General features: G+C 38.1%; 2 pseudogenes; both read left to right on the forward strand.

Moving 5' to 3' along the window:
* Positions 1 to 22,578, forward strand: part of LOC122124944 — a 168,735-nt pseudogene that overhangs the window by 82,264 nt on the left and 63,893 nt on the right.
* On the forward strand, positions 1,399 to 1,495 carry LOC122124951 (annotated as a pseudogene).

A 22,578-nucleotide genomic window follows, 5' to 3' on the forward strand; every position in this document is an offset into this window, starting at 1 on the left:
TGATGCGGATAACTGAGACCTGGGATCCTAGGACACGTGTGTCCTGCAGAAGAATAACAGCTTTTAGACATCATATCTGCAAAATTTGGGTATAATCATTAGGAATGCTTCAGAAATATGGAGAAAATCATTTTGGGACCAGTGAGTTAAAACAATAAATGGAGTAGCAGGGTAAAATCCCTAATAGATTAGAGGAAAACTAATTTTTTTTGCAATGTGAATTCAGAAGACCAAGAACACTTAGAATGTATCACAAGTTTATACCAAAGATATTGCATTGATATTTTTATTTCTAATATGTATTCTAAACCTAATTATTTATATTCCAATACTACTTATTGGAATAAATATCTATTTATTTGTCAAATTATCAACTAATTCTAGTAAGTTTCACTGTGTGAACTAAAATATCAGCACTTATAAATATAAAATGTATAACTATATACAAGAAAAAGGCACATGTTTTGCAATATTCTGTTGTTAGAGTATCAAATTATTTAAATTATTTAAAGTATTATTTCATTATCTCTACCTCAGTGTTTGGTAGAGTTAGACCTAAAGCTTTACCATTTGAAGATTTACAGCCTAGTGGCAAGAGGAAACACTTTCATTAAAACATTAACAATTTAAGGCTTAATATCGAGGAGAGATATATAGACTTCTCTTGTAACTCTGAAAATATTTGGTGATAGAAAGGCAGTAGTGTAAATTCCTGCCTGGTTGGATGGTAGTCAGGCCAGGACATTAGTTATTCATGCATATGAACAATTTTTTCAACTTCTTGGCTTTAGATATTTTTGAAATATTAGGTATAATAACCAATTATATTTTGATAAAATACCTTCTAGTCTAAACATTTCTATCTGAACTGTTCCTGTCTCTATGATTCCTTGTAATTAAGATTAGTTTTGTTCCAGTAAGAAAATCTATACTGTCAGGGTAAGATATTCTGGTTCGTCTCTTCCTAAATGGAAGAAAGGTAAAGGGTCAGGTAGACATTTGTGCCAATAAGATCTCATTTAGGAATTTTTAAGCTGCAGAAATTTAGAAGTAGCTCTTAAGCAAAGCTTACTTTGAATCCATTAGCTTCACAAAGCTAACTCAGCTGATAAATAAGTACTTGAAAAGCCATCACCTTTGGACCTAGCTTTAAATTCTTCAAAGTATGATGAAATCTAAAATGGAAAACACTTAAAATACTCATTGACAAAAAAAATTGCAAATGTGAGCAATCGACCAAACAATATAAGTTTTTTTCCAATATACACAGAATTTTAGAGAAGTAATATCAATAGCATTTTTAGGAACAATAAGGTTTCCTAGTTACAAATAGTCAACCAAGGATATATGCCTGTATAAAGATTGCATCATTAGCTACTTAAATTTAGAGGATACTACATGCTTCAACAGCACGTCTACCCAAATTACAATACAAAGATTAACATGGCACTTGCACAAGGATGATATGAAAATTTGTGTAGTATTCCATATTTTTCATTCTTCAGATGCAAGAAATGAAAAAGTTATTAAAAATTGATTCAAAAATACAGTTGTAACGATACATGCAATTCATTGAATTGAAAGTTAGTTTGACATCAGTTTATTAAATCATCACCTTAGAAAGGCCTTTACATAGCATAACCTTTACAAAACTTTTGAAATTAGATAACATTTTCATTTTATTTCAAAGAAATAAAATACTACAAGGACCTAGGGGAAAAAAAGGAATCTTAAACTGTTTCTTTATGGAATGCTATCTGAAATGACACATTTATTAATGAACCTATATATTATGAAACAATGTAGAATTAAAAGTATTATATCTAGGAGAGAATGAAATAGATTATGGATATTATACAAACAGAATACAGATTACATTAAAATATCCTTTTTCAGACAAGCAATAGAAATATCTTTAGTTTCTGTATTAATCATTTCAACAGATAAGTTAAAATTATTTCTGATTATAAAAATCACAAACTCTGCAGAAATCATTATTGATGTATACAAACAAATCTTGAATACATTTTGACATCAAAGTCCGGCAATTCGCTTGGAAGAATAGCATGGAATCCATGAATTTTTAAAGTAAGATATTAATGTGGGTTTGTATTGTGAAAATATTTTGTACGGACACAAAGATGGATTGGCATTTTTGAAATTTAAGAAACTTAACCAAACCATTATGACTTAGGAGAAAAATTTTTGCAGCCTTCCACAACTTCAAAGAGGTAGTGATACATACTTATCCTTTTGGCAATATCAAATGCAGCTTCTTCCAAGTTTTTCTTGACCTGGTTTAATATAATATTTCAATAGAAGGAGAGTCCGCGTACCTTTGTTATTTCTATTCCCAGCAGCAAGATACAAGGTTGTCAAGAGTTCTTTAGTTTGGGCATTGGTATCTGCATCATGATGAAGTAAGAAAGAAGTCACTCTGGTATTATTCCACATATAAGCACTATGCAGGGGTGTCCAGCCATTCACAGTTATTGCATGAATATCTGCCTTGAGCCAACAACTCATGGACAATGTCTAAGTGTCCACTGTAGGCTTCCTGATGAAGAGAGCTATTCTCATCATCATCCCTAGTTTTCACATGAGTGGCCTTTTTGGAAAGTAGTCTTTGCACTGTAGTTAGCCGATTATTTTCAACAGCCCAATGAAGAAATTTGCTTGGATACTTCTCCATTTTTTTCTAGCAAATGATACCTTTCCTCACTTTTTCATCTAGTTCCTTGTCTTCATCAGAATTGCCTAACTAGAGACGTTGAATACGAGTGGGAATGAGGTGTACATGTTTTCCCCAACAGTTCACATTGGTTGAAGTAGTCAGAAAAATCCAGTGAATTATCTACATCTGTTTATTTCACCATGATTTTTTTCTCTTTTTCCATTTTTACTATTTGAAATTATTGTAACTGGAGAGTAGGGAATCGATAGAGAGCAGAAGAAATAAATGCAAAAACAATCTTCACAGAAGCAAATTCTCAGAGCTATTTCATGACTTTGAAAAGGATAAAGTGGCTGAAGTTAGTATAAATTTAGAAGTATGAAAATGGGAGGGGGGACCAAGATGGCAACAGGGCAGTAGGGAAACACCACAGTTCTCCACAACCAAAAAGAGAGTTCCAGTTCCTAAGCTTAATCTCCCCAAGAGACAGGCAAAAACAAAAAGATGAACACCCGGGGGAGTCCGGGAAGATGGCGGAGGAGAAGCTGGAGTCTAAGTAATCTCTCACATACAAAGCAGTTTTAGAGTTCCAGTGAACAGTCCTAAGTCAGAGAATTACACCAAGTGAATCATCACAGGACAGAGTTTGGACAGAGAAGGAAACCCAGGCAATGAGACACTTGTGAGCCTTTGCCAGCAGCCTCCGCGGCGGCGGCAGATGTGGCATTGGCGGGCGAGTGCAGCTGCCATACCTGAGCAACAGAGAGTCCGGGACGAAGGAGCAAGATGCAGCAGGCGAGTGGATTCTACTCAACACCAGCAAGAGCCGACAAGGAGCAGACATCTTCATCCTGCAGTTCGCCGACCAGAGACACCCAGGAACCAAGATTCGGCGTGAGTAGAAGCCTGACGTCCTCAGTCCTTCTCAGGGAGCAGAGGAGGGAAGGCCACCCCTCCACCACACAGGACCAGAGATCTCCATCTTGGACACCGACAAAGCTCAGAGGAGCTGCTAGCTCCAGCTCAGGCCTTGGAATAAAACGAGTCATTTAGCAGGTCACAAGAACTTAACGGCGGCGTGACCTGCCAGACTCAGCTCCACCCAGGGAAAAGTCACCCAGCTCGGGTGCCAGCCCAAGGAGTGGGTTTCTTCACTGGGTAATCAGAGCCAGAGGCTGCCCCTCCCTCTAGCAGCCTCGACAAGCAATTGAAAATCAGTAAACAGAAACCCTGAGAATGGCTCCAGGCTGGGTTCTGTGAGGTTTTCACAAACCAGCCACAGAAAAGCTACCAGAACTTAGCCTCATCACTGCATCCCCCTATTTTGTGATACTCAAAGCAGATCTGTCTCCCAATGAACTAGCCTAGGAGGAGGATCGCCAAATCCTGGGTAAAGCAGAGCATTTTATTGCCTGTTCGAACAAACTGACTTAAGAAACCAACCAAGCTACAGGACCACAAGCAGACCAGAGAATCCAACAAGAGGCTGGTTATGGACACAAGGGAGATACAGGATTTTTCCCACTCCTCCCCGCCCAAAAAAAAAAAAATCAAAGAAATTTTTGTTGTTTTTTTGTTTTTTGGTTTTTTTGTGTTTTTTTTTTTTTTTCTTTTTACTCTTCTTCGTCTTCTTCTTTTTTGTTTTTTTGTTTTTATTTTTGGTACCTTATATGAAAAAAATAATTTTTTTCTTTTCTAAAACTTTTTTCAATCTTTAGTCTTTGCCTTTTTTGATAAAAAAAAATGTTTTCCAGAAAATTTCTTTTCCTCTTATAATTTTTATTTTGGCGATACGGGAGTGTGCATTTTTGCTTTCTTTTTTGGTCTTCTTTCCCTCTTTTTAATTTTTTCTCTTTTTAAATTATCTTTTCGTTTTTTTGTTTGGCTCTACTGAACTTCTCATCTTTTTCTTCTCCCTTTCTTATCTTTTTCACCTTCTCCTCTCTTTCGTTCTTCTTTATGTGACTTAATTCTTGTCCTCCACACCCTCAGATAAACCTGTAGTTGACTATTAGACCCTATCCCCGATTGTGTACACACTTAATCCACAAATTTATTACACAAGTCAAAACCTCTAAGACATAAATTCCCTAATAGCAGTACTACCTCTTTATACCTATATAATATTTTAAGCATTTTTATTTTTAAGTTTTTCACATCTACTTTATATCCCTCCCCTTCTCTCAATAAATTCACGTTCTTATCTCAATAGATTGTTATCGAATCTACATAATTTTATTAATTTCTACCTTTCTATTTTTTCTGGTCTCTTTCTTTTCCTGTTCCCTTTCTTTTTTTTTCTCTCCCTCTCTACTTTCATCCTACCCAACCTATTTCCTGCTTTGAGATTAAGACTTAGTTAACTCACCCAGAGCCTCCCCACATCAATCTTTTCCTATTTTTTTACCCACCTCTCTCCCTAACCCTAATAATTTATGGTCTTCCAAATTCTTCTTTTCAGTCCATAGCCCATTAACGTATAGTTGTTTGATGTTGAATAGAGGTATCTGTTGAACTAGATTGTATCTGTAGACTATTGATTGTGCAAATTCAGACTTGGGTTGATGCTTGCCTTAAGATAGTGTTCTAGCACAAAACTGGTGCTATTTTCATCTCAAATGGGCAGAGTAAGCCGGAAAAAACACAAGAAAAATGGCAAATCCGGGTATCTCAATTCCCAATCCCGATAATCAGGGGACAGAACAGATAATGAATAATCCAGAGGAGAATTCCCAAATAGCTCTACAAACACTGCTGGCAAACATGATAAATCAAAAGATTGAAAGCATACAAAGGTCTCTGTATGAGCGTGATAGGGAGAGAGAGGAGACATTTCAAAAGTTTATACAGGAATATCATAAGCATAAGGAAGCTACTCAAAAGCTGATACAGGATTTGCATGAGCAGTTTGAAAATACTCAAAGAGAAAGACAGGAATGGCGTGAACAGGCTGAGAACACTCAAAGAGAACTACAGGAATCCCACGAACGGGAGGAAGCTTATGAAAGAGTAATACAGGAATTGAGAGAGAAGGAAGAGAATACACAAAGATCACTGAAGGCATTCATGGAATACATTAACAAAGAGCTGAAGGAAGTCAGGGAGAGCACAAAGAAAATGCTGAATGGAACCCAACAGAAGGAATGGGAGTCCAAGGAAACCATAACCAATCAACTAAGTGATCTGAGAATAAACACTGAACATCAAATTAAGGAAGTAAAGAAGTTCATACAAGATCTAATCCAAAGCTTCAACAAAGAACTTGAAGCCATCAAAGCTGACCAATTAGAAGGAAAAGAGATAAAAAACAAAGTAGAAATTCTTGACAGCAGGTTAGACCATGCAGAAGATCGAATCTCAGGAATTGAAGACAGCCTAGATATTATAGAGAAAGAACATACAAACATCCAAGACAAGTCCAAGAAATATGATAGATCTATCCAACACTTGGAAGACACCATCAGAAGGCCTAATCTAAGGGGGTGTAGAGGAGCACCTAGAAACAGAAGTCAATGGCCTAGGAAATTTGTTTAACAGGATCCTAGCAGAGAACTTCCCAAACATGCAAAAAGATATGCCTATTCAGATACAAGAGGCTTTTAGAACTCCAAACAGACCAGACCAGAATAGGACATCCCACCGTGACATTATAATCCACACAGGATCAACTCAGACCAAGGAAAAGATCCTTAAAGCTGTCAAGGAGAAAAGATTAATCACCTATAAAGGAAAACCAATAAGAATCATCTCAGATTTCTCAGCAGAGACAATCAAAGCAAGAAGAGCCTGGAACGATGTATGCCATGCCCTAAAAACAAACAACTATCAACCAAGAATACTGTACCCAGCTAAACTCTCCTTCATAACTGAAGGCCAAATAAAAACCTTCCATAGCAAAGAAAAATTGAAACAATACATCTCCACCAATCCAGTCCTACAAAAGATTCTTAAAGATATCCTACACAGAGAAAACCAACAAGATCACAATAAATGTCAAGAAACTGCACCCAAACTGAGAATCCAAGAACCATAGGAAAAACCCAGTTTTCACAACCCCCAAGAAGGTGGATAACATGGCAGGAACTCCCCAATACCTCTCAGTCATTTCTCTTAACGTTAACGGACTGAACTCTCCAATTAAGCGACATAGACTGGCTAGTTGGATTGAAAAACAAGACCCTTCTATCTCCTGCCTTCAGGAGTCACATCTTGACCATAAAAACAAACACATTTTCAATGTTAAAGTTTGGAACAAAATCTACCAAGCAAACGGCCCCCATAAACAGACAGGAGTTGCAATCCTAATATCAGATAAAATAGACTTCAAATTAAAACTCGTGAGAAGAGATAAAGAAGTTCGCTACATACTAATTAAGGGATCTTTCTTTCAGGAGGATATTACAATTCTAAATATCTACTCGCCAAACAATGGAGCACCCAAATTTATCCAAGAAACACTACTTTCCCTCAAATCCCATATAACTCCAAAGACATTAATTGTTGGGGATTTTAACACACCACTCTCCCCACTAGATATATCAACTCGGCAAAAACTCAACAGAGAAACTACAGATCTAAACAGCTGCATAGATCAACTAGATTTAGTTATATCTTGCATTCTCTCTGACCACAAGGGAATAAAATTAGAACTCAACATCAAAAGTCAACAAAGAAAGTCTGGTATCACATGGAGGCTGAACAACACACTGCTGAATCACGAGTGGGTCATGGAAGAGATTAGAAAGGAAATTCAAATGTTCATGCTATTCAACAAAAGTAAACACACAAATTACCAGCTCCTCTGTGACACAGCAAAAGCAGTACTCAGAGGCAAGTTTATAGCTCTGAGCGCCTACATCAACAAATTGGATAGATCTGAAACCAACAATCTAATGACACATCTAAACCTCCGTGAAAAAGAGCAACAAGATAAACCCCAATCCAGTAGGCGGAAAGAAATAATAAAAATTAAATCAGAATTAAATGAAATACAATCCAAAAAAGCTATAGAAAGAATCAACAAAACAAAGAGTTGGTTCTTCGAAAAAATTAACAAAATTGACAGACCCTTAGCAAATCTTATCAGAAAAAGAAGAGAACACACCAAAATAAATAAACTCAGAGACGAGAATGGAAACATCACCACAGAAACAACCAAGATTCAAAACATTATAAGGGAATACTTCTCAAAACTTTATGCTAATAAGTTTGAGAACTTGACAGAAATGAACCTTTTCCTAGCAAATATTGACATACCAAAACTAAACCAAGATGAGTTAAACCAGCTTACCAGGCCCATATCAAGCGATGAAATAAAACAGCAATAAGAGACTTTCCAGCTAAGAAAATTCCAGGACCAGATAGTTTTACAGCGGAATTCTACAAGGCCTTCAAAGCAGAGCTCACACCAATGCTCCTCCAACTCTTCAATGAAATTGAAAGAGAAAGTTCACTACCGAGCACATTCTATGAAGCCATCATAACCCTCATCCCAAAACCAGGCAGGGACTCATCAAAGAAAGAGAACTATAGACCCATTTCTTTGACGAACATTGATGCAAAACTTCTCAACAAAATATTCGCCAACGGACTTCAACAATTCATCCAAAAAATCATACACCATGATCAAACAGGTTTCATTTCAGGGATGCAAAGCTGGTTTAATATACGCAAATCAATTAATATTATTCATCACATCAACAGGAGCAAGAATAAGAACCACATGGTTATCTCAATAGATGCAGAAAAAGCATTCGACAAGATCCAAGACCCCTTTGTGATAAAGGTTTTGGAAAAATTAGGAATCCACGGAACATTCCTCAATACAATAAAGGATGTATATGACAAACTTACAGCCAGCATTATACTTAATGATGAAAACCTAAAGCCATTTCCTCTTAACTCAGGAACAAGGCAAGGATGTCCACTCTCTCCAGTTCTCTTCAATCTAGTATTAGAATGCCTAGCTACAGCAATAAGACAAGATGCAGACATAAAGGAGATTCAAATAGGGAAAGAAGAAATAAAACTCTCCCTCTTTGCAGATGACATGATCTTGTATTTAATGAATCCCATGGACTCCACTCCCAAATTACTCAAGCTGATTCAAAACTTTGGCAAAGTAGCAGGGTATAATATTAACCCCCAAAAATCAATGGCCTTTCTCTATGCCAACAATGAGAATAGTGTGGCTGAAATTAGGAAAGCAACTCCATTTGTAATAGCCCCACAAAAAAATAAAATACCTAGGAATTAACTTAACCAAAGAAGTGAAGGACCTCTATGATGAAAACTTTAAAATCTTGAAAAAGGAAATCAACACAGAACTTAAAAAATGGCAAAACCTCCCATGCTCCTGGATTGGAAAGATTAACATCGTCAAAATGACAATACTTCCCAAGGCTATCTACAAATTCAACGCAATACCTATCAAAATTCCAACCTCATTCTTCAAGGAAATAGAAGAGGCAATCCAAAATTTCATATGGAACAATAAAAGACCCCGATTAACAAAAACGCTCCTCAATGGAAAGAACACTGCTGGAGGAATATCAATACCAAATTTCAAACTCTTCTATAAAGCCATAGTAATCAAAAGAGCTTGGTATTGGCATAAGAACAGACTTCAGGACCAATGGAATAGAATTGAAAACCCAGAAATGAACCTACAGACCTATAGCCATCTAATCTTCGATAAGAGAGCTAAAACAATAGAATGGAACAAAGACAGCCTCTTCAGTAAATGGTGCTGGCAAAATTGGTTAACTACTTGTAGAAAACTAAAGCTAGATCCTTATATATCACCTTGCACCATAATCAACTCCAAATGGATCAAAGACCTCGGAGTCAAAGTAGACACTCTGAAAACATTACAGGATGGAATAGGAGAAACCCTAGGTCTCCTTGGCTCAGACCGAAATTTTCTGAATAGAGACCCTGAAACACAACAAATCAAACAAAGGTTGGACAAATGGGATTGCATAAAGTTGCAGAGCTTCTGCATGGCAAAAGACATAGCTAGCAAGATCAATGGAAAGCCCAGGGATTGGGAGAAGATCTTTACTAGCCATGCAACGGACAAGGGTCTCATATCTAAAATATACTTGGAACTCAAAAAATTAAATCCCCCAACAACAAATCCTCAAAGAAACAACTGCCCAATAAACAAGTGGGCTAAAGACTTAAAGAGAAACTTCTCTGAAAAAGAAAGAAGGATGGCCAATAGACACATGAATCAATGTTCAACCTCCCTAGCCATAAAAGCAATGCAAATCAAAACAACATTAAGGTACCACTTCACCCCAGTTAGAATGGCAAAAATCAAGAACTCTAACAACAACAGATGCTTGAGTGGATGTGGACAGAAGGGAACCTTACTTCATTGTTGGTGGGAATGTAAACTTGTTCAACCACTTTGGAAAGCAGTATGGAGGTTCCTCAAAAGACTCCACATAGAACTCCCCTATAACCCAGTAATCCCACTTTTGGGCATTTACCCAAATGTTTACAAACAAGACAATACTAAAGCTACCAGAACAACTATGTTTATTGCAGCATTATTTACCATAGCTAAGAACTGGAACCAACCCAGATGCCCCTCAGTAGATGAATGGATCAAGAAAATATGATATATATATACACAATGGAATTCTATGACTCCATCAGAAAGAATGACATTGCCCCATTTGTTAGGAAATGGAAAGACTTGGAAAACTTTATATTAAGTGAAGTAAGCCAGGCCCAAAGAAACATAGGCCCCATGGTTTCTCTTATTTGCAATATCTAGTATATGTATGAGTCAAGCGGAAAAGGTAAGATAAAGTGATGTTAGGAAAATGAACCCTTAGATATGTATTTTAATGATTTTTTCTTTCATGCATGTGTTTTTAACTCATTTATAAGATTATTTCTTTGTTGCTTTGTATGTCCCTCCCCCACAGTATAACCCCTGCTTTCACTATATTTGATGTCAGTATAACTTGTGGAGGAGATGGGGAAAAACAAGTCCTTTAAGGATACAGGTGGACCTGTTGCAACAATGACAAGTACATGTTCTCATGTCGAAAACGAGCTTTACAATGTTGGTGCGGGGGGGGGGGGGAAGGATTGGGACTTGGGGGAGGGGAGAGGCTGGGAAGGGATGTGAACGATAAACAAAGGAGGAGGCTGCAATGCTTGGTAAGAAATGTATGCAGTATCCTGCCCATGTAATTGTAACCCCTCTGTACAGTATGTTCAAAAAAAAAAAAAAGATGAACACCCATAGAAATACAGGAGGTGGAAAATAACAAAAAAGAAAGAGAGAAAAAGAATTTCAGAACAGAGAAGTGCGAAGACTCCTCCCCCAATGCTTACTGGTGGCAAGCAGGCCCAGCAGGGGCTGCTGGAGTCCCAGAGACAAAGGGGGCTGCCTGCAGATCACCCAAGCAGAAGGACTTAAGTAACAAAGAAACAAAGAACTTTCACTCCTCTGGTCAATCCACTATTAAATAACCCCATGCTGCTGATCACATGTATGGTGTATATGTGTACACCATTGTATGTTACAGACCATGATAGACAATTTGCTCCAGGAAAGTTAGAATGAGTTTATGACTTTAAATGAGCATCATCATCCCAAAATACCGTGAAAATTGGGAAATTTTGTAATCACTTAATCACAATAAAAAAAATCACCACAAAACTACAAGTGGAGCTATGGTTCAAGTGGTAGAGCATGAGCTTTGTGCTGAATTGCTCAGGGACAGCTGCCATGCCTAGAGCTCAAGCTAAACTATCAGAGTCAGAATAATGAAGGAATTGTAGACTGATCTGAGGTCCATATGAAAATGTTCAAAACTGATAAAGCCTAAAAGTAACTAAGCAGTATATTGTGTTTTTCATCATTTAAGTTAAATTGCAAAGAAAGGGAAGACCTAGAAGAATGAGTTCTCTTTTTGATAACCTATCATAGGTCCTTAGCAGGATGAACTCTTTCCTCATTCTTGTAGAGGCATCATCAGATGAGAGGAACTCTATTTTTTGGTTGCTTCTTTCAATTTATTCTTCAGTGTGAAATCTGAACTACATGAGACTGAAGGAAACCAAGGAAAATTAGACACACAGGCTTTGGAAAAAGCAATCAGAGTAAAATAAACTAAATACATATAGCCTTGTAAAAGGCTTCACTAAATTGAGTTATATAGTCTCAAGTATAAGCAAAAATGATTTAAGCAATATCATGTTATTGAAAATTGGAAAATGTTAGGTGTTGCTCAATTTTTTTCCTTTCTACTACCTGGAATGTATTATTGATTTTGTATAGAGAGATTAAAGATGAGATTAACAAGGAACTTGATTAAAAATCGATAAAAGCTCTGAATAGACATGTTTTCCAATATGCCCTGAAAATCACCAGTGGCTTTACAAAGTTGTGTTTAATATCAATTCTATGCTGGCTTAATGCTGTGTGAACAGAAGTCATTACAGAAATGCAATTCAAAATTACTATGATACTACTACATAACTATTATAACTCTTAAAAATATTCGAAGGAACTTGGTTTGGTGGTAAAGGCTTGTAATTCCAAACATTTGGGAAGTTGGAGTAAGAGGATTTGAGCTTAAGGCCAGCCTGGGATACTGCACATAGTAAAAACATGCCCTTTAAAAAAAACTTAAAAAGTAATAATGTTGGTGAGAGTGTGGAGAAAAGGAAAATTTCTACACTCTTGGTCAAAATACAGGTTAGTATTCTCATTGTAGAAAGTAGTATGCAGTTTTCTAAAGAAATGCAAAGTTGAAATATCATCTGACCCACCAATCATATGATTAGTTCTCTCTGGGTAACTCCTAAATATATCTGTAGTTAACTGTTATTCACATTATTCACAACAGGCAAGCTATAAATCAAAGTGATGTGTTCAACTGCAGACTAATAAACCAACTGTGGCACATGCACAAATATAATTTTCTTTTTCATCCTTAAAATAGCAAGAGATTTCTCCCATTAGCCACAACTTACAATGACCTAAAAGATGTAATCTAAATGAAGTAAAATGTTGCTTTCTGATCTTTGTAAAACCACACACACACACACACACACACACACACACACACACACACACACACACACACACACACCAACTTAAGCAACAGAGAAATTTTTCAAAAAGTAAAGCAACTGGAATTGCTGGGGCATTTAGGTCACAATATAGATGATATTAGATATACAGGATGACCAATATAGAGTTGTAATGTATAACGTGAGGACACAGGGGACAGCATTGGCCTTACATAGGAATGAAGCTAAATATGTGGGAGTTGGTCTTCCTTGTAGGGGTTTCTCTTTTAGGTGTTCTTCCTTCAGTAATGGATGAGATGAACGTAATTCTTTACATATACTTGCCTGTTTGCAGAAATAATAACAAACAATAGAGCAATAATGTTTTATGCTCAACATGGAACAATATGCCAAATTAATGTACATGAAATTATCCTTGATATAAACTAATCATTACTAATAACGGAACCCATGGGACCTATGTTTCTTTAAGTCTGGCTTCACTTGATGTGGTTTTTTTCGACGATCTCCTATTTCCTTACAAATGAGGTGGTATCATTCTTTATGATGGAAGCATAGTATTCCATGTGTATGTATGTGTGTATGTGTGTGTAACATTTTTTTTATCCATTCATCTACTGAGGAGCATATGGATTGATTCCATATCTTAGCTGTGGTAAATAATACTGTGATAAACATAATTGTGCTGGTAGATTTAGTGTGGCCTTGTTTGTGATCACTTGGGTAAATGCCCAGATGTGGGATTACTGGGTAATAGGGGATCATGATTATGTACATCAAGGATAATCTTAGTAGATGAGCAGAATAGGTCAATTGCTATGTACATATGACCATAAAAGGTGATTCCAAGTGAAATGAACTCTAACACATGTTCTTCGTTGTTGTTGTTCTAATGTACTACGTGATTTCTTTTTAACTTTTTGTTTTTTACCCACTTAAGACAGACACTATATTTGATTTTGATACCCTGAGTAGTGTAAATATGTTGAGCTGAAGTAGGCAAGGGAAAGGGAAAAAACAAAATGGTGAGACAAAGGAAAAAGGTGGAACCTACATAACAGTGATACTCACAAGACAATCTGTAGGAAATGATCTTGGTGTGGGCATTGGGAGGGAAGAGGGAGAAAAATGGGGGACGGGGTAACAAGTTAGAAAAGAAAAAAATCTATTATCTTACTTACATAAGTATAACCCTACTTTAAATTACCTTGACAATAAAATATAAATAAAAAATAAAATAAAATATTCGAGAGCAGCAATACAGGAGATGGGAGTGGGGGAAATACTGTACTATACAAAGAAGACTACAAAAGCTGTGGAGAACAGGAATTTTACTTCATCATAGGAAGTAATAAACTGGCGTACAGATTTTCAGCCTAATGGCAATCACTAAAAAGGGAAAACAAAATGCACAATCAGGAAACCAATAAAATAGAAAACTAAACAATTAAGGTGGAGAGATGACTTGGACGAAGAGAAACAAATGACACAACTAGGAAACAAATAAGAAGCTGGTAAGTTTTTAAAATATTACCCATAATTCTAATAAACGTTTTTGCATCACAATTTGTTAGAACAATACTTCAAATCACAGTTTAATAGTATATCATTTTAATAATAGGTTACTCATTATTGATTTCTGAATATTGAATGCTTAATATAGAATTTTAATTTCAGCAGCTATAGAAAAGAAGAAAGTGAAGCTAATTTTAATCATATATTTCATTAATTGTAAAATTGAGAAGCATTAGAACTTAAATAATATATATTATTGTTTCATTTCTGTGAATTAAAAATGTAGTAGTTCAAAGTGTATTCTATACTTAGCACTCATCTTAACATCAAATAATAGATTATTGCACATGACACTTGGTTTTAGGTGGAAGGGTTCAGCACTGTGGTAAAACTCACACCACACAGTACACGAGAGTATGACTCCTCTCATCTAGCTTAAATGGTGGAAATTTGATTTCTACATGCATGTTAAATACGTGTCTAGGTGATATCTATTAAATTATATACATGAGGAGTATTTCAGATGATACTTAAAAGTCATATTCATTAATTAAATTTTTATTATTTTACAAAATAAACATTTATGGAGACTGAATTTCTAAGTAGATGATGGGTTATGTGTGCCAGATTATACATATTGAGGCTTATTTTATATTCCTGACATTGTTTCTACAGTTGGATTTAATTTTCCATAAGGGATTAAGTGTATTTGTTGGATATATGAAAGTAAACTGAATGTTTATTCCATTAATCCTTTGCAATATGTCTAATCCCAATATAAATTATCCATGTGCTTGAAGTAATGAAAATAACAACAGATAAAAGCAACAGATATGAATCAGTCTTAGTAGACAAGTATTTTCACGTTTATTTTGATGGTTGGTCCTCTTTTACACTACAGAATATTATTGGGAAAATGTGCTCGAGGCTGCCCACAATTGCAGAATGTTATGGTTTGATCTATCATAAGAAAAGGAAGGAAGGAGAACATTTCTTCCAAAATGCTCCTCCCAGGGATGTGATCAGTTTTATGGTGGTAAGTTGGAAATGAACATTTTTCACAGTCAACCTTGAAAAGCCATCTTGATAGACTATTTCTGCAAGTGGTTACAGAGGATTATTCATGGATTTGCAAGGATGCCAGATTGTCTCATTTTGAGACAAATAAAACAGGAATTTAGCCAGCTGTTTTTTTATCTTTAGGAGAATAACATATTGACTGTAGGCCAGGGGATCACTGGGGCCCAGAGAAGCTAATAAATTGAATAGTAATCCCAGACCTCTAAAAACAAAACAAACAAACAAAAAACTTCAGTGAGCCCAGCCAGTCAGGGCTGCTATCACAGCCTACATTAAATCAGGCAAAAAACAGAAGCTGAAAGTCATTTAGCTGATAACTAATATATTTCTTATGAGGCAGACTGAAATGAGAGTCCCAAGGGGGGGTCAGAAAGACTGATTAGAGCGACTAAAATTGGTAATACAAAGATTGGAAAATAGAATTCTTTGTAGAACAAATGAATCATAGAATGCCTGTGTGTGTACGGACAAGACAGCAGACCAAATTCCAGAAATGCACATTTTCTTAATGAAATATCAATGGAACTCTTTGAATTCTTAAATATTTGACCACATGTGGAAGAAGGGCATTTGCTGAAGAGAACGAAAAAGTCATCACTCTGTTAGGAGGTCCAATGAAGTAATCAAGCACAGATTTGTAATAAAAAGAGAAAACAATTATTCCAAATGAGGGTTTCATTTGTTTTGATGTAAGTGTTCTTGATTTAGGTGATAGAAATTACCATACAATTGATCCAGTCTCACAACTGAGTTGATATTGACTGCAGTATTCCCACATGAAGGAAAAGAGAAAATTTACAAATGTCTGATGAAATGAGTTGAGGATGAAGTGTTTTAATAGTGATAGCTGAGGTTTAGACACTGGTGAAGAGATGAGTTTTCTTTTATTAACCCCCACCCCATTTTTAGCCTGATGACAGTGGATCACAGCTGTAATCCTAGCTACTCAGGAAACTGAGATCTGAGGACTGCTGTTGAAAGCCAGCCTGGACAAGAAAGTCCCTGAAACTCTTATCTTCATTAAACCACCAGAAAACCAGAAGTGGCACTGAGGTTCAAGAGGTACAGCCCTCACCTTGAGTTGAAGAGCTCAGGAACAGTGCCCAAGCCCAGACTTTAAGCCCCTGGACCAACAACAATAAAAACAAATCTCCCTTTTCTTGGACTGCCTACATCTTTTCCTAACATTCAACAAAGCCATTTTATCACCCACTACAGTTAAGTCCTATCCTAGCTGCTGCAAATAGGATGATTTGGTATCTTATGTCAAAAGTTTTATATTTGAGGTAACAAATACCAGCAGTGGTAACTTTGCTTCCCATCCTTGAACTCTGAGCCTGGGCCCTGAACATGGTTATGCTGGTAGCTTTAATGTGAGGTTGGTTGTTATTTATTGGATTACTGCCCATGAGAGGAATTAATGGGTCATAAGAGAGATCTATGTTTAGTCTTTTGAAGAAACTCCGTACTGCATTCCAGATAGGTTAAAAAGTTTAATTCCCCACCAACAGTGTAATAGAGTTCCTATTTGGCTATATCCACGCCAGCATTTGCTATTTTTAGTTTTCCTGATAGTGGCCATTCTAAGTGGGACGAAGTAGAATCTGTCTTGTTTACTTGTACATTTGTTGGCACCTTCTAACTACCATAAATGAATGAATCTATGAAACCTATATTGCTCTGAGTCTTCATTCCTTTCTCTTTGTAATTTTCCCAAGCCTTTCATTTTCCTTAAGACTGGTGAAAAGTCATCCTTTCTGATGGGTGAATAGAATTCCATTGTGTGTGGTGTGTGTGTGTGTGTGTGTGTGTGTGTGTGTGTGTGTGTGTTTGTGTGTGTGTGTGTGTGTTTGTGTGTAACATGACAATAGGCCCATGAGTTCCTTTCTAAGCCTTTTGATTCAACCATAATTTTGTAATTCCATATTAAATTTGGATTGCTTTCTCTACTGCATTGAAGAATATTGTTGGGATTTTGATAGGTATTGCATTGTCAATTTTTTGGGGGCAGTATTGCAATTTTCACAATGTTAATTCTTCCAACAAGGAGCATTGAAAGGCTTTCCATTTCCTTGAATCTCCTTCAATTTCCTTTTTTGGAGTTTTAAAGTTTTCACAGTAGAGGTCCTTCACATTTTTAGTTAAATTAATTCCTACTTTTATTGTTGTTGTTTTGTTTTGTTTAGATTTGATTTGATTTTGAGGCTAATACATATGAGGTAGTTTTTTGGATTTCAGCCTGTGTCTTCCCATTGTTGGTAACACAAAAAAAGTACTGATTCTTGTGGGTTTTATACCCTGCTACATTGCTGAAGGTTAGCATCACCTTTACTAACTTGAGGTAGGAAGCTATTGTGTCCTTTAAATACAGGATCATTTCATCTGTGAAAAGTGATAGTTTTACTTCTTCTCTATTTAAATTCCCTTTATGTTTTTCTCTTACCTATAGCCCTTCTAGAAAGTCCACTACTATTTTGAAGAATAATAGAGAGAGTGGACATCCTTTTCTTATCCCTGATTTTAATATCTTCATGTTTCCACCATTAGGTACATGCTTATTATCTCTTTTTCATATACATACTTTATATTATATTGAGGAAATTTCCATGCGTTCCTAGCTTCTCATTTTAATCATAAAGTGCTATTTGAGCTTGTTAAAAGCTATTTCTACATCCCTATAGATGATCACGTCCCTGCTTCTGCTGATGGTGTGCATTATGTTTATTGACAAGTATATTGAATCCAATTGTATCCTAGGATGCATACTGTTTGATCATAGCATATGATTTTTTTGATAGTTGCTAAAATTGGTTGGTGAGAATTTTATTAACAACTTTTGCATCAATGCTTATCAAAGTGCTTGGTTCATAGTTCTCTTTCTTTGATGAGTCCCTATCTGATATGAGGAAGAGTCTAATTCTAGCTTCATTGAATGTTTTTGATAATTCCATTTTCCTTTCTATTCCATTGAAGAGTTAGATCTGAGTATTGTAAGTTATATGCAGGCCTTAATTTCATGGTAAATCCATTGAGTCCTATATTTTTCTGGTATGGAAAATTGTTTATTGACATTTAATTTTCATTTCTTCTTATGTATCATTTCTTGGTTCAATTCAACTATAGGAAAGCATCAATTTCTCCAAGATTCTCCAGGTGATTGGCATATGGTTTTCAAAGTTCTCTCTTATCACATTCACAATTTTGCTAATTTATGTTATGATGTCTCATTTTTTCCCACTAATTTTATATATTTGGGTGAGTTTTTTATGAGCTCTTAGGAGCTGTGCCTCATCTACTCTTAATGTATTTATCTTGTTCTCTGGTAGGGAGCATCTTATATAACCAGTTTCTTTTCTTCTTGATCTTCTCTATGTAGGATATATTTGATTCACTTCTATCCTGCTGATCTGGAGGAGATAAATTGTTTCAAGTTTTCTTTGTCATGAATTTTTTTGGGGGGTGGTGTGGTCATGGGACCTGACCTCTGGGGCTGGGTGCTGTCCTTCAGCTCTTCAGCTCAAGGCTAGCACTCTACCACTTGAGCCACAGCACTGTTTCCGGCTTTTTTCTTTTTTCTTATGTGGTGCTGAGGAATTGAACCCAGGGCCTCAGGCACGCAAGGCAAGCGCTCTATCACTGAGCCACCTTCCCAGCCACATGAATTATTTTTATATATCCTTTAAATGTAAAGGAGAGTTTGGCTTGGGATCATATTCACGGTTGGTAGTTGTTTGCCTTTAATGTTTGTCATCTATCATGCAAGCCTCTTTTTTTCCTTTTTACCATATCAGCTAAGGAATCCGTACTTATTCTGACTGTATATCCTTTATAAATAATCAATCTTTTCTCTATGACACCTTTAAGAATCCTTTCCTTGATTGTAGGGCACATGGGCAGCAAAGATGGCGCTGAGAGGGAGTTGAATGGGCAGAGCCCAATTTACGGTAGAGCACATGGGCAGCAAAGATGGTGCTGAGAGGGAGTTGAGTGGGCAGAGCCCAATTTGCTTTACGTTCAGTGCGTAACCAGCCTGTGGAATCTTAGGTGCATGATAGGGTGTGACCTTGACAGTGATTGGTTCCTCTTCCTCCCCTGCCATGCCTCCCACTCTTTTTTGCTTTAAAAAGGTGTTGCTCTGTTAATAAATGAGTTTCTTCCTGCTTGACTTGACTCTCCGCTGCATCTGATTGTCTCCTGGGCTGAGGGAGGCTGGGGAACGGGCGAGCGGCAGCACTTACCTTTCCTCAGACCCTGTCCGTCTTTCATGGGATGGACAAAGTCCGGACATCTGGCACCCAACATGGGGCACAAAAGTAAAAGATACTTGCCGAGGCTAAGCGGTCTCTCAGGGTAAGTGAAACCCTTACTATGGGTAATGCTATCTCACAGAAGAAGGAGGAGGAGGCAACATTAGGCCTAGAAAGAATACATGAGGACATGGGAAGTGAGAAGGAAAAGGAATGGGTCAAATTCGATCAAGAACACACTGACACATGCACAGTGGAAGTCAAAACGGGGGTGAATGTTACTCCTTCTAACTCAGATGCCGCTGATGGTCGTAGGCCCCCTCCCTATTCCCCCGATTAGAGGGGAGGTATGGTGCCCTATGCAACCTGCGAAAGGGACTTGCAAGACCTGTACCCCTACCAACCTTCCATGGAGGGGCCGAGGGCTGGGGAAGTAGCCTACTCAGAGGCCTCCCCTGGAAAGAAAGGGTCACCACCCGAGAGCCTGGACCCTAGGCCACAGAATTCATTTCCCCAAGTGTATCCAGTCAATCTGGCACCAGGAGCTAACAGGCCCTTGGAATGGTATCCATGGGAAGCTAAGGATCTTAAAGAACTTTGTAAGGCAGTGGTGGAGGATGGCCCAAACTCCTCGGGCCCAGACCCTATTACCGGACATTGCTTATCACCTGTGTGTCCCTAAGGACTGGCTGGATGTGGCCAAAGCCGTCCTTACTAGTTCTCAGTTATTAAATGTTGTGCTTTCTTTAAGGAGGAATGCAGAGTGTGAGCGGAGAATAACCGGCAGGCTCAACCCGCTATACCTATTACTTATTCATGTTAACAGGGACGGGGGAAGGGTACTCCACTGGCATCCAACAGGTCGCAATACCTGGCCTGTACCATGACCAGGTGAGGCAGGCAGGACTTGCCGCATGGTACAAACTGGATGATGTGCCTACTGAGTCCCCCATAGCAGGAGAGAGACAAAAACCAGGTGAACCTCTACCTAATTTTATAGACCAAGTCCAACAGAGCGTTCACTGGAAGCTGCCAGCAGGGAACCTCCAAGATCAGTTTGTAAACCTGCTTGTCTGGGAAGAGATGAATGCAGACCACTACATGGCCTGCATAGGATTGAGAGAGAGTTCCCTGGGCAGATGGGTGGTGGCCTCGCAGGATGTGGACACGCAAAAGCACCAGTCCCAATCACTATCTTAGCTTTACAGGCTCAGACATCTGTAATGACTGAGGCTATTACCCAGGCACTGGCAGCCCAGGGTTGAAGAACCCCAAGACCATCGGGGAGAAGGACTTGTTTCAAATGTTGCCAGGAGGGGCACTTTAAGAGGGACTGTTCACAACAATCTCCTGCCAACCAGCCTGGGGGCAAACCGCCCCCCACACCCAGCCCCAGGGGCAGGGAGGGATACCATTAGAAAAAGAAATGTATCCAAGTTTGATTTAGATGGAAAGCCTTTAAACTAGGGGAAGGGCATCCTCTAGCCCAATTAACTCAAGGAGGAATCCCCACTGCTGTGAGGCCCAGGCAGCCTCGTGGCAGAAAATCCTAAGCCCATAGGATCGTCCCCTTGGTGGAAGGACTCCGCCCTACAAATGGATGCCATGTTCACTACAGACCATCGAGCATCCTATGATGATATCCTGGATGGAGATGAAGCACAAAGTCTTAAACAGGATCTAGAGGGAGTTAAGAAACAGGATTTTTTAGCTTTCATAATTACAGAGAAGAACAAAGGGGACCCGCTTGGGTGCACCCCCAATCCTAAAAGCCACTGCCCCCCCCCGAGTACCTCCCATTAGGTGGAAGCCCGGAAGCCCAATCTGGGTGGAGCAGTGGCCATTGAACAAAGCTAAACTTGTAGCCCTCCACCTTCTGGTGGAGAAACAGATAAATCTTGGGCACACACGTCGTTCTATGAGTCCTTGGAACACACCCATATTTGTTATTCAAAAAGCCTCAGGGGATTGGCTTATGCTCCAAGAAGTAAGGTTAATGAAAGGATGGAGCTAGTAGGAACGCCCCTAAGAAGCATGCCCTGGAATTCCTCTCTACCTTCAGAATATACCTTGGTTGTAATTGATATTTTTTGGGAGCCTACAGTAAAGCTCTAAGGTTATCTTGACCCCTGTGCTCACTTGGAGGCACATACAAGGAGCTGGCTTACTGAAGAAACTCTAGGTGCCCGGGATTGCTTTGCTATGTCTGCAGAGTTTGTTTTACTCTCTACCAGTTGACCTTGTCTTGTTTTTACTGCACTCTGTTTTTACTGAAATTTACCTTGTTTTTCTGGACTATTGTAACCTTATGTTACCTCTTGACTTCTAATAGTAAATATTAGGGAAAGTTAAAAATAAATGGTGCTGCAGTCTTGAGCTGAAGACCTCCCAACCCCATCCTGTGTCTTATGTCTTTATTTTTCTGCATCCTCGCCCCCTAATTCAGGATTGCCTTTCATTGCCGGCAGGCTCCGGCAGATATTAAAGATTGGTTTTTTTCTGTCCCCCTGCATTCAGATGACTGCGAGAAGTTTGCTTTCTTCATCCCTTCTCTTAATTTTTCCCAGCCTGATTAGAGATTTGAATGGATGGTGCTGCCACAGGGAATGGCCAATAGCCCGGCCTTCTACCGACAATACTTGGCCACACTTTTACGGGTTCAGATACCTCCCTTGCCTATGCCTACATGGATGATATAATTCTGGGGCTTCAAAACCCAAGCTGCCTGGAGGGCCTTCTGGCTCAGATTCTCGCTATATTAAAAAAGGGGGTGTTTACCATAGCCCTTAATAAAATTCAAAAGGTACCTCCTTTTAAGGTGCTCGGACGCACCTTACCTTGACTCAGGCCAGCCCCCTTAAGCCTTTGCTGGATATTCCAGCCTCTCTAACCTTAACCCAGCTTCAAAGATACTGAAAATGAGGGCCAGTGGTGTCTTCATGTGAAGCTTATTCTAAGAAAGAGAAAATATGAAATAATGCCTTCTATGTAAATGATTTG

This window comes from Dipodomys spectabilis, unplaced genomic scaffold, assembly GCF_019054845.1.
Source record: "Dipodomys spectabilis isolate Male_0828 unplaced genomic scaffold, ASM1905484v1 ptg000255l, whole genome shotgun sequence".
Lineage (NCBI taxonomy): Eukaryota > Metazoa > Chordata > Mammalia > Rodentia > Heteromyidae > Dipodomys > Dipodomys spectabilis.